We start from the raw sequence: 15,703 nt of genomic DNA on the forward strand, positions 1-15,703 counted from the left end.
ACTTGTGAATGTGCACCGTAACAATCTTGTTTTATGAAACCCCAAATTGGTCCTTGTCCCTGATAATCTGTCTTTAAGAAACCCCTGACTGACCCTTGTTTCAGACTGAACAATAAACAAGAAACTCTTTGATCGCCTTAGATAGGTTTAGCAAATATATTAAAATCTCAAGTATCCTTTTTGTCTTAATTTCTCCTTGTACCTAGGGTGTTCCAGGGTTCCCTAGCTTCTGTCTTTTGCATCTCAGCTTCTCCCAGTCACATTGACTGTGGCTAGTGCATCCTTCCTAAGTGGCTGGCAGGGTCTATACCCTTCCCCTGCTTCCCAAAATCTATATGAGCACATTGCATTCTGTAGTTTACAGGTCATCCCAGGACTGGGATTATGTGTCTTCCTACCTTAATTAAAGACGCTTTGTTAGTTTTGTATTTTTTTCAGATTGATAACTTCCAGAGAATGGCCTGAGAAGTGACATAAAAGACATAATCTACATATTTTGTTGGTTGGTGCCTTTTATGGTTTGGGGAAGGGGAGAAGGGGCTAAATAAAATAAATACATTAAAAAAGAATATTCTTGTTGACATTAGTATAATAATACATACTGGGTTTTTAAAGTGGATTTTTCAAGTCCCATAATTAGTCTAGACTAATTTTATTAGTCCTATTAATAAAAATCAATACAATGAGAAGAAACAAAATTCTAAGAACCCAATTCAACAAAACCAAGTTTTAAGTGTTAGCATTTCTGTGACAAAACTAGAAAAATCAGGCTTTATTATTAAAGTATTACATCCAAGGCAGTAGAGTTGTAAGGGCTAGGCAGTTGGGACTAAGTGACTTGTCTAGGGGCACAAAGTTAAGATATTCTCCAGTACAGATCTGATCCCAACTCCAGGCCTGTCAAACAAAAAATTTTTAAATGCCTTTTTGTATTAAAACCAGCTAATCCCCCTTTCTTTGTCTTTTCACATCTTCCCTTGTAATAAACAAAAACATTTTAATAGAACCAATAGATCCAGTAACCCTCTCTGATCATATTCCACGTCTTTTATTTCTACTCTTCTTGAGAACATACTATGTTTCATCATGCCTTCTTCAGAATCAAGATCGATCGATATAATTATTGTTTTCCTTTACATTAGTATTGTGAAACTCAAGTTAAAATAAGTGACTTCAAAGGACGTGAACAAACAATTCTTCAAAGAAACCACTTTAAAAAAAAACACTTCAATTATTCATAACCACATGAAAAAATGTTCCAGGTCACTAATAATAAGAAAAATGCAAATCAAAGCCGAAAAATGTACCTAACTCCAAATTAGGAAAAATGAACAGAAAATTGCAATAATATTGCAGGGATTACATTTTGAAAAGCAATTTGCAATTATTCAAATAAAATGACGAAAATGTCTATATGTTTTGATTCAGAGCCTCCATTAACTGGACCTATACTGCAAAGAAGCCATCAATAAGAAAAATAACCCCATGTGATCCCAAACATTGGAGACTATATACTTGCTGGCTATACATTAATTTAGAAAACTACATATTGGCATTATGTTTTATTGTAGTTTAAGTTATTTTTTAATATTTCCCAATTTTTAATCTGGTTCAGGATCAGGATGTTGTAGCCTTGTATTTGACAACTCTAGTATTGTTGTCATTGTGTATATGTATAAAGTTTTCCTGATTCTATAGAGTTCATAGAATTTTTCTCATGATTCTCTGAATTCTTTATAGTTATCATTTCTGACACAGCACCAATATTCAATTACATTACTATACCATAGTTTGTTCAGCCATTCCTTAATTGATAGATGCTCATTTTGTTTCTAGTTTTGTGTTACTCTAAAAAGTACTAATAATATTAACAATATGGAATTGGGTTTTGAACAATGTGTAAAAGTTAAAATTACATCTCAATAACATTATTATATTTTAAGAGATTTATTAATGATCATTAGAAATCAAGGGATAAAGAAGATACAAAATCAAGACCACATGCCCATGGCTGGTTGCCCATTTTTTTAGTCAATCCCACTCATCACCATCAATGTTGATTCTACATCAGAGAGCGGGAGCCTCCAAAGCCCACACCCTTTATCCTCTGTCTGCAGGAAGTATGTAATGACAGGAAGTCAGTGGGCTCTTGGGATATGTAGTTCTTTTTTGAGGGTGAACAGATTTTAAATCATATAAATGATACAAGTATAACCCAGTGGAATTGCTCATTGGCTCCAGGGGGGGGGGGAAGGAGGAGGGGAGGCAAAGAACATGAATCATGTAACCAGGGAAAAGTATTCTAAAGTAATTAATGAAAAAAGGAAAAAAAGTACTGCTATAAGTATTTTGTAAAAAAATAGATGGTTTTTAATGATTATTTTTATTTGTCTTTGACCTGCTCGGGATAAATAATGATGAGAGTAATCCAAAAAGTTATGGATAGCACCTTTCTCTGGTACCTTTTGTGGCGAAGAGTTGGCTAATAGTAGCCTGCTGGGCCTTTTGGCATCTTAGCATGACTACAAGCAAATATCTGTGAAAACTTGGCTACTCTCAGTAATGCAATGATCTAGGGTAATCCTGAAAGACTTATGTCAGGGAATGCTATCCACCTCCAAAGAAAGAACTGTTGGAGTTGTCTTTCATATCAGTGTATCTTTGGTTTTATTTTGGGATTGCATGGGGGGAAAGGGGTAATTTTTTAAAGGGTTGGACTTAATTATTTAAGAGTGGTTGCCAGGAATTTAATTAATTCCGAAGAGAGTTATTTTACAATTTATTTACAAAATATACACATGAAGAAGGAAATCAGAGAGAGGATAGGGTAAGATATCTAGCCTAAGCACTAAGTAATTTACTCTTTGACCTCCCCACTTCCCCCCAGGGGCAGGGAGAGTTAGTTTCAGCTAGCCTTGGCAAAACTGAGGACCCAGGGAAATCTCTCAAGAGGATAGGTCTTTCCTGAGGCCAGTCTCTTCAGAAAAAAACAGCAGTTAAGAGTCAGCTTTTCACTCACCATGTGTCAGTCCAGTCAGCAGATTCTTTATCAGCCTCCACTCCAAGTCAAACTCTCAGTAGAGCTCCCAGTAGAATTCTCTCTCACAGGAGGTTCCACTGCAAGTGAGACTTCCAAGTCAAACTGTACTCAGGTAGTCACTCCCTTTTAAAGGCACTTTCTTTTGTGTCACGTCCCCTAATTTTTATATCTACCAATTACAGTTGACACTTTTGCTTTTAGGACTGTCTGGGGCAGTCAGTTGATTTTGATTTGTCACCCACTATTTTACACCTTTGGTGATTAAATCTAAAAAATGGGCAGATCTCCCCACTACTTTAAGTAAGGTGTTCTAAAAATAGGCAGGGTTTACAATTTAATCTTCACAGGGTTTTGGTTATGCATGAGTTTGCTCTTATAACAATGGCCAATATGAAACTGTTTTGCATGACAATATAAAAATCAGAAAAAAAAACCTATGCTGAAAAAAATGTCATTTATTCTCTCTGAGGGCAGTTTTATCATATGTAAAATGTAATTAATAATACCTCCATTATCTATCTTATAAGGTTGCTATATCAAATGAAATAATGCCTGTAAAGGACTTTATAAGATGCTTTTAGCCTTCCTCTAAAAAAAAAAAATAGAACTTGCTATATACCAGACAAGGCACCAAGTGCAGATCCACCCAAGGAAAGACAGAAACAATCCTTCCCCTCAAGAAGATTGCATTACACAAGAATATTCATAGATGTGCTCTTTGTGGTGGCAAAAAACTGGAAAATGAGGAGATGCCCTTCAATTGGGGAATGGCTGAGTACATTGTGGTATATGTTGGTGATGGAATACTATTGTGCCCAAAGGAATAATAAAGTGGAGGGACTCCATGTAAACTGGAACAGCCTCCACGAACTGATGCAGAGTGAAAGGAGCAGAACCAGGAGACACTGTATACAGAGACTGATACATTGTAGCACACTAGAATGCAACTGACTTCTCCATTAGTGGCCATGTAGTGATCCTGAACAACTTGTAGGGATCTATGAGAAAGAGCACTATCCACATTCAGAGGAAAAACTGGGAGTAGAAACACAGAAGAAAAACAACTGCTTGATCACATGGGTAGAAGGGATATGGCTGGGGATGTAGACTCTAAATGAACATTTTAGTGCAAACAACAACATGGAAATAGGTTCTGATCAGACACATGTAATACCCAAATGGGAAGGATGGGGGGAGGGGAGGGAGGGAAATAATGTGATTCTTGTAACCAAGGAATAATGTTCTAAATTAACTAAATAACTTACAATGAAAAAAAAAACCCTTTTTCTCCTGTCTCCTCCCCTAAATTTTATGCTCCTCTCCAGGACTGCCCACTCAATCTATGAAATGGGTGTCACATCTTTTGTAGTTAGTTAACATGTTTTTGTGCTTAGTTAACACCTTTGTAGTTAGTTCAAATGGGTAGATCTACTACTTTAAATACTCAGTTAACACTTTGGGGATTAAAATCTAAAGTTAGGGGGTTTCAGTTTAATCTTCCCAATAAAGGAAGAGCTAGTACCTTCACTGTTACAATCAGGAGATAGCTACATCCACTATTTATCCTGTGTACAAGGGGGACATTAGGCAACCTTGGATAGGAAGGCATTAGCAGTTTGGGAGAACAGGATGAGACCAAGATTCCAAGTGCTTGTGGTGGGAAGGGGGAGCGCACCAAGGCATGGATGGAGATGAGAGATAGGGTAGAATCAGGAGGAGGCTAATATGGCAGGAGGGCAGGTTCTACTATCTAAGAACAGAGGTTAAAAGGATTAGGTAGCAAAATGGATGGAGCCTCCACAAGCCGCCTTAGACCCTCCCTAGGTGAGTGATCCTGGGGAAGTCACTTCACCCTGCTCACCTCAAGGTGCTGGAGAAGGAAATGGCAAACTGCTGCAGTATCTGCTCCTCCAAACCCCCAAAGTGGAAGAGTTGGGCACGCCAGAGACTGAAGTGACTGAACAACTAGAGGCAAGTTCATGAGGAGATTGGAAAGCCAAAGGGACGGCTTCATAATGGATCCTGGAGGAAACAGGGAATCGTTGGAATTTCTTGAGGAGGAGGAGGCTGCAGGGTCCCTCTGCATTGTAGGAAATGCACGCTGGCTGCTTTATGACTGGAGTAGGGAGAAGACTGAGGCAGGCCCCCATACAGGAGGTTACTGCAAAGTCCAGGTGTCCAAGGACCGAGCCTGGGTGGCGGCTGGTGGCACTGCTGCCCCACGTTTCTCAACCTCTTGGGCTGGTCTCTTGGCCAAAGTACAAATGTGTGGCGTTTTTCCAAGTTTGAATATTTCACAAGCTGAAAGTCCTTTTGCCTGAATCACTTTTCATAACTTGCTCCTGCCCTTCTGAAGCACAGTGACAGGTGTGAGATTATTAGGTAGGACTTCTTCCTAGGTGAGGCTTGCATTGGTTCTGGGAAGTGGTGTGGAAAAACATCTGGCATTCCAACAGAAGTAAACTTAGACTACAATTTATTAACTTCATTTACAAATTGATTTGTTTGCATAGTCAGTCAACAAACATTTATAAAGTATCTGCTATCTTCTGGGCATTATGCTTAGCACTGGGGATACAAAGAAACGGAAAAAACCCAACTAAAAAAAAACCAAGTCTCTGCTCTCAAGGAGCTGACAGTCTAAAGGGGGCAGATGTCATGTAAATAATGTACAAATTAGTTATAGACAAGATAAATTGGAGAATATCTCAGAAGGGGGCAGCTAGGTGGCACAGTGAATAGAGGGCCAGGTTGGGAGACCTGGGTTCAAATATGACCTCAGATACATCTTAGCTGTGTAACCCTGAGGAAGTCAAAGACTAGAGGGGGAGATCAATGAATTGGGGTTGCAACTTTAAAAATTAGAAAGAGAATAAAATAAAAATCCCCAAATGAAAACTAAATTAGAAATACTAAAAATTAAAGGAGAGATGAACAAAATTGAAAGTAAAAGAACTATTGAACTAATAAATAAGGGGGGGGGGGCAGCTGGGTGGCCTATTCTCAGTGGAGTGAAAGCCAGGCCTAGAGACAGGAGGTCCTGGGTTCAAATGTAGCCTCAAGACACTTCCTAGCTGTGTGACCCTGGGCAAGTCACTTGACCCCCATTGCCTAGCCCTTACCACTCTTCTGCCTTGGAATCAATACATAGTATTGATTCTAAGATGGAAAGTAAGGATTTTAATAAAAATAAATAAGTCCCGGAGTTGGTACTTTGAAAAAACAAATAAAATAGATAAAGTACTGGTAAATCTAATAAAAAAGAAAGAAGAGAATCAAATTAATAGTATTAAAAATAATCTCACCTCTAATGAAGAAGAAATTAAAACAATTATTAAGGGCCACTATACCCAATTATATGGCAATAATTATGATAATCTAGGTGAAATGGATGAATATTTACAAAAATATTAAATGACTCGATTAACAAAAGAGGACATAGAATACTTAAATAATTCTATTTGCCTTGCCCTTACCCCATACCCTTCTGTCTTAGCATTGTTAGACCGAAAGTAAGGGCTTTTAAAAAAAAACAAACCAACCCCCACACAACCAGCAATAAAAAAAACAACAACAAACATTTCCTGCGATCCAGGGCGAGGGCACTGGAAAATCCGAGGTTTCCTTGATTCTGGAAAGTATGCTGCGCAGTGCAGAGAACCCTGGATTTGGAGTTACAAAAATCCGAGTTCATGTCCAGCCTCAGACACTTACCAGTTATCTCAGTTTCCTTATCTGTAAAATGGGGTTCGCGATGCAAAATGTACAATAGAATAGGTTGAAATATGAAAGGATCGCAGTAAAGCTCTTGCAAACCTTAGCGCGCTCTGTAAATGCAAGCCACTATTACTGTTTATAGACTAACATTCGCGAGCAAACCCCGGGGCAGTCCAGTGCTCTTTCGGGGAATCGGGGCTCCTCAGGACGCTCAGACCCATTCTTTCTAGCATGCACCTGCTCCACGTGCCCATCGGTGCTCAGCATCCAGCGCCATCTGGCGGACCATAGACGCTTCGCATTCCGGAACCTCTCTGCGCTGCCGGAACGTTTCTTCGCCACCACGGCGCCCTTGGTGTGCCGGGGAGAGATTAGGGCTGAGGACCGTAGTGCCATGCGCAGTTAGCGCGCTTCGAGTCATCTGGCTAGCAGTGGCCGGCTCTACTGGCCTTCTTGGGGACTGCGGTGAATATCTGGCCCGGTGTTGGGAGCTCGGCGGAGGAGGAAGAAGAGAGGTGAAGAGGGAATCTGGGGGCGGGGAGTGGCAAAGGGTCTGGAAGGAGGCCGCCCCGGGAGAGGGGAGAGGCCCAACCTAGGGTGGGTGGGTGGATGGGTGGATGAATCTCTGGTGGTGGGGAGGGGTCTCTGTTAAGCCGGAACCGGCAGGGCTCTTGTGAATTGCTGAGGTGGAGGGGAAGGGAGAAGGAAAGGAGCCGGGGCCCTTTAACTATGGGCAATGGGAGTACAGGAATTGGAGATAGCAACTTTATTCTGAGGAAAGGGGTGGCTTGGAGCGACATCCATAATTAAAGGCTGGTGAAGAGTGTTCGACCCGACCCTGGCACAGAAGAAGAATGAATGAATGAATGAATGAATGGATTTGGGAGTCAAGAAGTTCCACCTCATACACTTCATAATGTATGAACAACCGACCCCGGGCAAGTCATTTCCTCATCAGTAAAGTGGGAATTGTTATTATCACCTCACGCACGCACTTCACAAGATTATTGTGAGAATCAAAGGTGAACAGTGCTTTGCAAGCTTTAATATAAATGTTAATTATTTATAAATGTTATTATATATAAATGTTAATTATTATTATTACTGTGCACTGGCTTAACATTCCTATTTACTGTTATGTCAGCCAGCTGCTGTTTGGTGTTGGAACTCCAAAAAGGCAATCCTGGGATAGTTTGATGGTTTGATAGTTTGATCCACTAGTGTAGTGTAAAGGTCCCTGATTTGGACATAAGAACGTTTCAGGTCAGACCTCTAGTTTAGGCACATCATTTAACCTCCCTGGGCCTGAAAGTCCTCATCTTGAAAAATGAGAGGGATTAGAAGATAATTCAACATCTGCCTGAGGTAGCGAGTAGGATGTTGGAGTTAGAAAGACAGGTTCAAATTGTTCCACTTACTGTGTGACCATGAGCTATTTACTAAATCTTTCTTAGTCATAGTATGATAGAGAAGATAGGCTGTCATGAGGATAAAGGATGACAAGTAGAAGCTGGCATTCTCTATGGGTATCTTTGAAGATCATGAGAAATGGAAGTAAATTTCTAGCTTATTGGGTGAGCCCTCAATGTAAAGCTTATGTTAGGACATGAATAAGAGTTACCTAGAATGGGCAGGTGGGAATTTCAATGTGCATCACTGCTAGAATACCCAAATCATGAGATCATAAAGCCACAAAAGAATATAAGCACTTAAGTGCCTGAGTGCAAAATATTCACTGGCACTACACTGATATGTCTTCCCAGCTAAGTTACCTGCAAAGGATACTTGAATTTATATAGACACCAAACATTGGTATTTTACTTTTACTTAGTTCTAATATAATATGTTCTGGGCAAATAATGGGTGAAAGTTGGGTTTCTATATTTGCTGTGTTGGGATAAAAATGAAAAGTACTATAATGAGCTGAATGGAGAAATGTAGGAATATAAATTAGGGATAGATTGGTTTCAGGGGTTAGGTAAAAGAAGGGAATTTTGATATAAACCCTGGGAGAGGATTCTGGCAAGGAGAGAAGAAGTGTGGGAGTTTGAACTGACAATAACTGATTTACTTCCTTCTTGGATTTCCTCTGAGCTAGAAGGAGGTTTTTACTCTGCCTGGGTTTCCACCAAGCTGGAGGGAGGTTTTGCTCTTTCCAGAATCTTCTCCCAGTGCTTGTATCAAAATTCCCTTCTTTTACCCAATCCCTGAAACCACTCTATCCCTAATTTATACTCCTACAGAAACCACAGTCAAAAATCTAAATTTTCATTTTTCTCTTGGCATCTTTTAGTCTTGCTTTTTGAAATTTCTCATTGAAACTGGGACTAACCTACTGAGACCCGCCATTTTTCTCCTTATTGTTCTCTGTATTATTTTCTTTTAAAATTTTCAATTGAATTGGATTGACACTAACTTTTAAGGTTAATTCATTCCATAGGAAACATCTTGTTAGAGGAGAACCTTTTAAGGATGCATTTTTGTGTAGTGAGTCATTTGGTTTTTTGGTAATAAACAAAGTGAGAGCTTAAATTCGCTATACTTTTCAGCCAGTTTCCATAATAGTGGAGATGTAGAAAATTGATGGCAAAAACCTGTCAGTTTTCTTCTCATGTTTTTTTTTTCTTTTAAAACCCTCACCTTCCATCTTGGAGTCAATACTGGGTATTGGTTCCAAGGCAGAAAGTGGTAAGGGTCAGGTAATGGGGGTTAAGTGACTTGCCCAGGGCCACACAACTAGGGGGTGTCTGAGGTCAGGTTTGAACCCAGGACCTTTGGTCTCTGGGCCTGGATCTCAATCCACTGAGCCACCCAGCTGCCCCCTTCTCATGTTTTTATCAAAAATATTCTCATATTTATTTATATCATTTCCCTAAAATCCTGTTCAGAAGAAAAAGGCATTGTTTACTGATGTCCTTTTGATGATCTTTCTGTGATAATTAGCTACTCATTTATTTTGAAAATTGATCCCTTAGTGCTTTTAAAATTATATCACCTCCAGCATAGGTTTCTCCTATGACATGGACATATTGATCAGTCCATCTTTAATCTTTTAAAAAGTCATTTTGGGGGCAGCTGGGTGACTCAGTGTATTGAGAGCCAGGTCCAGAGATAGGAGGTCCTGGGCTCAAATTTGGCCTCAGACACATCCTAGGTTGTAACCCTGGGCAAGTCACTTGACCCCCATTGCCTATTACCACTCTTTTTTTATATTTAAATTTTTAAATTTTATTAATTAAGAAAATTTTTCCATGGTTACATGATTCATGTTCTTTCCCTTCCCTCCTCCCACCCCGCTCTCATGGCCAATGCGCAATTCCATTGGGTTTTACATGTGTCATTGATCAAGGACTATTTCTATATTATGATATTTGCACTAGGGTGATTGTTTAGAGTCTACATCCCCAATCATATCCCCATCAACCCATGTGATCAAGCAGCTGTTTTTCTTCTGTGTTTCTGCTCCCACAGTTCTTTCTCTGGATGTGGATAGCATTCTTTCTCATAAGTCCCTCAGAATTGTCCTGGATCATTGCATTGCTGCTAGTAGAGAAGTCCATTACATTAGATTGTACCACAGTGTCTCAGTCTCTGTGTACGATGTTCTCCTGGTTCTGCTCCTCTCACTCTTCATCAATTCCTGGTGGTCATTCCAGTTTACATGGAATTCCTCCAGCTCATTATTCCTTTCAGCACAATAGTATTCCATCGGCAGCATATACCACAATTTTTTCAGCTATTCCTCAATTGAAAGGCATCCCCTCATTTTCCAACTTTTTTTTTGCCACCACAAAGATACAGGCTATAAATATTTTTGTGCAAGTCTTTTTCCTTATTATCTCCTTGGGGTATAAACCCAGCAGTCCTTACCAGTTTTCTGCCTTAGAACCAATACACAGTATTGATTCTAAGGGGGGAAAGTAAGGATTTGAAAAACAAACAAAAAAAGTCATTTTGACTTCTTTAGCTGTAATTGAGTCCAAAGATTATGGTTCTACTGTTAGTAATGGAAATATTTTTTTACAGGAATACTGTCTTTCATTTGTTTATTGTCCTTCCTATTTGATTTATCAATATACTCTTGAGCTAACATGGCTTATTTGAGTCTCACAAGTTTTCTGAAGATTTGTTTTCTCTTTCTTAGCACTTTGCTATTCTTTAAGGTGATAATGCTTATAATCATTGCCTCTTTTACAGGTTTAATAAATTGGTATAGCCTGTGGTAGCTATGGGGGGGAGACAGTGAAGTTTTTAGAGAAGACCTGTACATTAGGAATATTATTCCAGTAGTAATGTTTAGACTTCATTAGAAGAGGAGACATAGAGGCAAGAAGATAAGGAATAAGGAGAAATAGAATAGAAGAAAGATAATGAGAGAGAAACTGAGAAGGCAGAATTTATAGGAATTTGGCAGTTGATTTCATATAGGTAGGGATGGGAGGAGAGGGAAGAGGCAAAGACCACTCCTAGTTTGGGGTCAGGAATTTAGGAGTGAGGCAAGTTTCTTTTTACTTTTAAAAATTGTAAGCGTAAACACCGGAAAAAAAAAATCAGTTCCGTATATATCTTAGGACAGTAAGAAAAAAATTTGACATGAAACTTTGAAACTCCATCCTACAAAACTTTTCTTTTTACGCAAATTCAACATACAATTTTCAAAATTTCCTTGCTTATGTTTCCTTCTGGCCTTCTCATCTCTCTCTCTCTCTCTCTCTCTCTCTCTCACTCACTCACTCACTCACTCACTCAGAAGTGGGCAGATATGGAGCAAAGATGATTCAATTTTGTTTTTAACATATTACTTTAAGTGATTAAGCTGGTTGAGTTGAGGAAGATATTTAATAGGCATTTGGAAATGCTGTGTTAACATGGGGGTCTGAAGAAAGAGACCCAAGAGGTGTCTCCATGAGGCTGATAATCGAAACTAGTGCAGTAGATTATATTTCTAAGATAAAGATGTTATCTTAGAGAGAAGTTTAAGTGCATGCTTATGTTTTTTTAGTGTAGGAGGAGGAACAAAAAGTTAAGAGGAAGCAATTGAAAAAGTAGTTTATGGTCAACAAAATAAAATAATAGAGACATCAAGGAGGAAAGCAACTGAAAAAAAAAGCTATGGAAACAAGAATATTTTTGTAATGTTAGGATAGAAGCTAGGTATCAAATGAGTGAGGAATAGATTATGAGGAAGTAGATTATATAGTATGATCTCTGTATGTGGAGGATAGATTTCAAGACCTATGTAGATATAAGGGAACACCTCTTGATCCCATCAGATGTGCTCTCTCCCTACTCCTTCCCCTCAGCATCATGCTCTGCCCTGAATAAGAACAACAAAAAACTTTTAAAAAGTGAAAGTGGACCTCTTGTTGGATAACTGAAACCAGGGAAAGTGAAATTGCTATTAAGGGGAGATTATGTTTATGTATATAATTATTTTATTTGCATAATTCAGACAGTGTGGAAAAAACCCCCAGCAACCTTAGAATTTGAGGTCAGAAGGCTCTGTAACTTATTATGTAGTTCAACTTGGGCCAGTCTTAAAACTGTCAGGACCACAATTTACTCGTCTGTGAAATGAAGTTTCTGTCATAGACTCCTCAAAATAATATTTCTAAATACCTAAAATTAAATCCATAGTCTTTAAAGGAAAGCAATTATATTGAAATACAGATGTATGTTTTTTTCCCCATCCACATTCATGAACTTCCTGAAATCTTTCCATTGACTCTCAAGTTAGGAATCTCTATCTAGAGAGCCTCAAAATCTGTGATGTGGGAACTAGCTTGAAGGGGAGGAAAAAGAGTGAGAGAGCATGAGAAGGTGGAGTAAAATTGATTTTTTCCAATAGGTTTGTAGATAGAAGGGAAGAAGCCTAGAGAGAGAGAGAGAGAGAGAAGGAAATTTAATATGCTTGAGAGAAAATGGATGATTGATACAATGGGGTCCCAGTGTAGATGGTGTAATATTTATAGGGGAAAGAATGTGGGTGGATATGAAAAACAGGGGATATGGAAGGTTTGTAGCAGGGAATAGAGAAGTTGAAGGGAGAGAGGGAATGTGTCTGCCAGTGAGGCAAAGGAGAGAGATGCCCCTTGCTGAAAGGCTATTTTTGAACAAAATGGGGTGTTCAAGAAATGAACCACTTATGATAGCCTGCGGGGATGTCTTCTCTATAGATTGATGCCGAAGATGCCCCAGAGCAGGTAAACATGGACCCTCCTGAGGGACAAGCCTTTCCTCAGACTTTGGTCACCCAGCAGGGGTCTGATAAGGACCGTTTGTAGTTGGATGACTGAACTGAGGTTCAGCTCCCTCTGTGTCCCAGAAAAGATAGTCCACTTATCTGATTGCAATATTCAAATAAGATAAATTTTAATAACCAGTTCGGATTGGAGAGGTATCAAGGAAAAGGGAAGAGGGATGTCCCTAAATAAAAGGTTGGAGTCTTTCTCAGCTTTGGAGTTGAGGCCAGGCCTCACAGACTGGTGGAGGGTTTCTCTCATTCCCGACCACATTATATCTGTGCTAGTTTTCTTAATTTCAAATCTTAGCATTAGACAGCAAGCCACAAGAAAAGTTCTGACTTTCAGAGCTGGTTAGGCCTGTCTCTTCGGGCTGAAGAAATAGAGGCACATCTATCCAGAGACTGGGAAGGAAAGCTCTTCCCACTTCCAATGCCAGGAAGGAAGTGTAGTCACAAGATCAACTGCCACTCCTAGTTGCCCCTTCCCCCACCAACTGTCAGTCTTGTCAATTTCTTCTCTCTCTAATATTCCCACTGTTGCTTGTTCCAACACAGTGGCAGAAAGTTCAAACTTGTTCTAATTTCCTTTCAATTTCTCAAATTGTCCCCAAGTATCTGGTCTTTTTGAAAAACTTTTCATTGCCTCTACTAGATCCTCTATTGCCTTTTTTAGATAACACAGATTTGCATTATTGCATAAATATCATCTATTACAGATTGATACCCCTAAAAAAATTGAACTTTACAATCCCTAAGAAAGCAGAAAAAATGTTTAAGCAAGTGCTTATATATATATATATATATATATATATATATATATATATATATATATATATATATATATATATATATATATATATATATATATAATGTAAGGACTATTGTCCTTCTTCTTCCTTCAAATCAGCCAGGTCACCTCCAACTTGATTATCCCAAGTCCCAGAGATAAAACCAACTTCTTCCTTCAGTTAGCCAGAAAGCCCAAAGACCTTCAACTCCAGTCAAGCAGTTGGTTCTTGCCTCCAACTATTTCCCAGTTACATTCCAAATGGAAGCTTCATTTGACTGACAGATGATCAATCTCCAGCTTCTTGTCTTGCTACATTTTCTTGTAATTTCTCTCTTCCCGACATTCCTCCCTTTTTGTCTTTTTTAAAAAATGCACCCAGCATTTTTTTAATGATACTTACCTTTTGGATACATTTTGTTATATTTCCAACTATCTAATTCTTAACCCTGGTCTATCTTAAATATTCCTTTACCCTCCCAAAATAACAAATTCTAATCTTAGCTATTCTGTCTATCTAATTCTATGCTAAGTTTGGGTATAGGAACATGGTTTAGGTAATAGGGATTTACATGAACATGGTTTTGACATAATAACTCATGTAACAATTTTAAGCAATTCCAACAATTTCCACAGCATTTTGAATATGCAACTGTCTTATCTCCTAATCACTATAAATTCAACTAAGTAAAATTTTCTATTACTAACAATTGATAACCTAAAATCATAATGCAGTCTAACTTCTATACTTAAGTAGTTTTATGTCTGTCCCTACTTCCCTGAGACTTTGAACAAATTTTCTAAACTGTCCCTATAGTTTTAGTCATTAGAACATGGAATGAATTATTCTAATATAGTCAGTTTGTTAGTACATTAGTATTTACATATGTACATAGATTATATTTATACAGATTTACATATGTATATCCATATACATTGTTCTTGATTGCTGTGCAAACTCAAAGAAATATCTTTGTCTGTTTGAATTTTTCACAGAAATTTATATATCAGTGTGACTTTTGTGTTTTGCAACTATGCATATGTTGTATACTTATCCAATCCATGAAATATCTTCCTACATTATATTTTTATGTAGCATGTGTATGCATATATGTGATGTTAACATATATGTCTCATTCTTACATAACCCCACGATCACAAGTCCAAACTTTCAAAGTCCTTCCATGTCCTTTGATGTTGATTGTAGAAACTCTGTAAGTCTCTTGTCATCTGGTCAACATACCACTCTTGTCTGCTATCACTCTTGATTGTAGTCCTGTGTTCTTCAATTCAGGGACAAACTGGAACAATCAGGAACATACTGGAATAATCAGGAGCATGCATGCGTATAAGATTTTTACATGTGCATGTATGTAAGATTGAAATTTTCATGGTGCATGGAAGTAAACTATGAGTTCTTCATGAGTACATGTCAGAATTCATCAGTAATTCTTTTTTTTCTCCCAGTTGAATAGATTTATTTAGTCAATTTAGAACATTATTCCTTGGTTACAATAATCACATTATTTCCCTCCTTCCCCTCTACCCACTCTTCCCGCAGCCAAAATGCAATTTCATTGGGTATTACATGTGTCCTTGATCAGAACCTATTTCCATGTTGTTAATGGTTGCACTAGGATGTTCATTTAGAGTCTCCATCCCCAACCATATCCCTTCGACCCATGTATTCAAGCAGTTGTTTTTCTTCAGTGTTTCTACTCCCACAGTGTTTCCTCTGAATGTGGACAGTGTTTTTTCTCGTAGATTCCTCCAAGTTTTTCAGGATCACTGCATTACCACTAATGGAGAAGTCCATTATGTTCGATTATACCACAGTGTATTAGTCTCTGTGTGCAATGTTCTCCTGGTTCTGCTCCTTTTGCTCTGCATCACTTCCTGGAGGTTGTTCCAGTCT

General features: G+C 38.5%; 1 protein-coding gene across 4 annotated transcripts in view; it reads left to right on the forward strand.

The window, feature by feature from the left end:
• The first annotated feature begins 7,122 nt into the window (after positions 1 to 7,122).
• The window catches only part of GTF2H2C (GTF2H2 family member C), a 33,024-nt gene continuing 24,443 nt past the window's right edge, over positions 7,123 to 15,703 (forward strand). Inside the window, exon 1 of one of the 4 annotated variants that reach the window (XM_001364875.5) lies at positions 7,123 to 7,272. The gene's annotated coding sequence lies outside the window, so the exon portion shown is untranslated. Of the gene's footprint in view, positions 7,273 to 7,466; positions 7,715 to 7,758; positions 7,780 to 8,499; positions 8,570 to 15,703 lie in introns of those variants that run through there. The other 3 variants (XM_056824946.1, XM_056824945.1, XM_056824944.1) reach the window with 3 other exon arrangements.

The sequence above is a fragment of the Monodelphis domestica genome, chromosome 3 (genome assembly GCF_027887165.1).
Source record: "Monodelphis domestica isolate mMonDom1 chromosome 3, mMonDom1.pri, whole genome shotgun sequence".
In the NCBI taxonomy this organism is placed as follows: Eukaryota; Metazoa; Chordata; class Mammalia; order Didelphimorphia; family Didelphidae; genus Monodelphis; species Monodelphis domestica.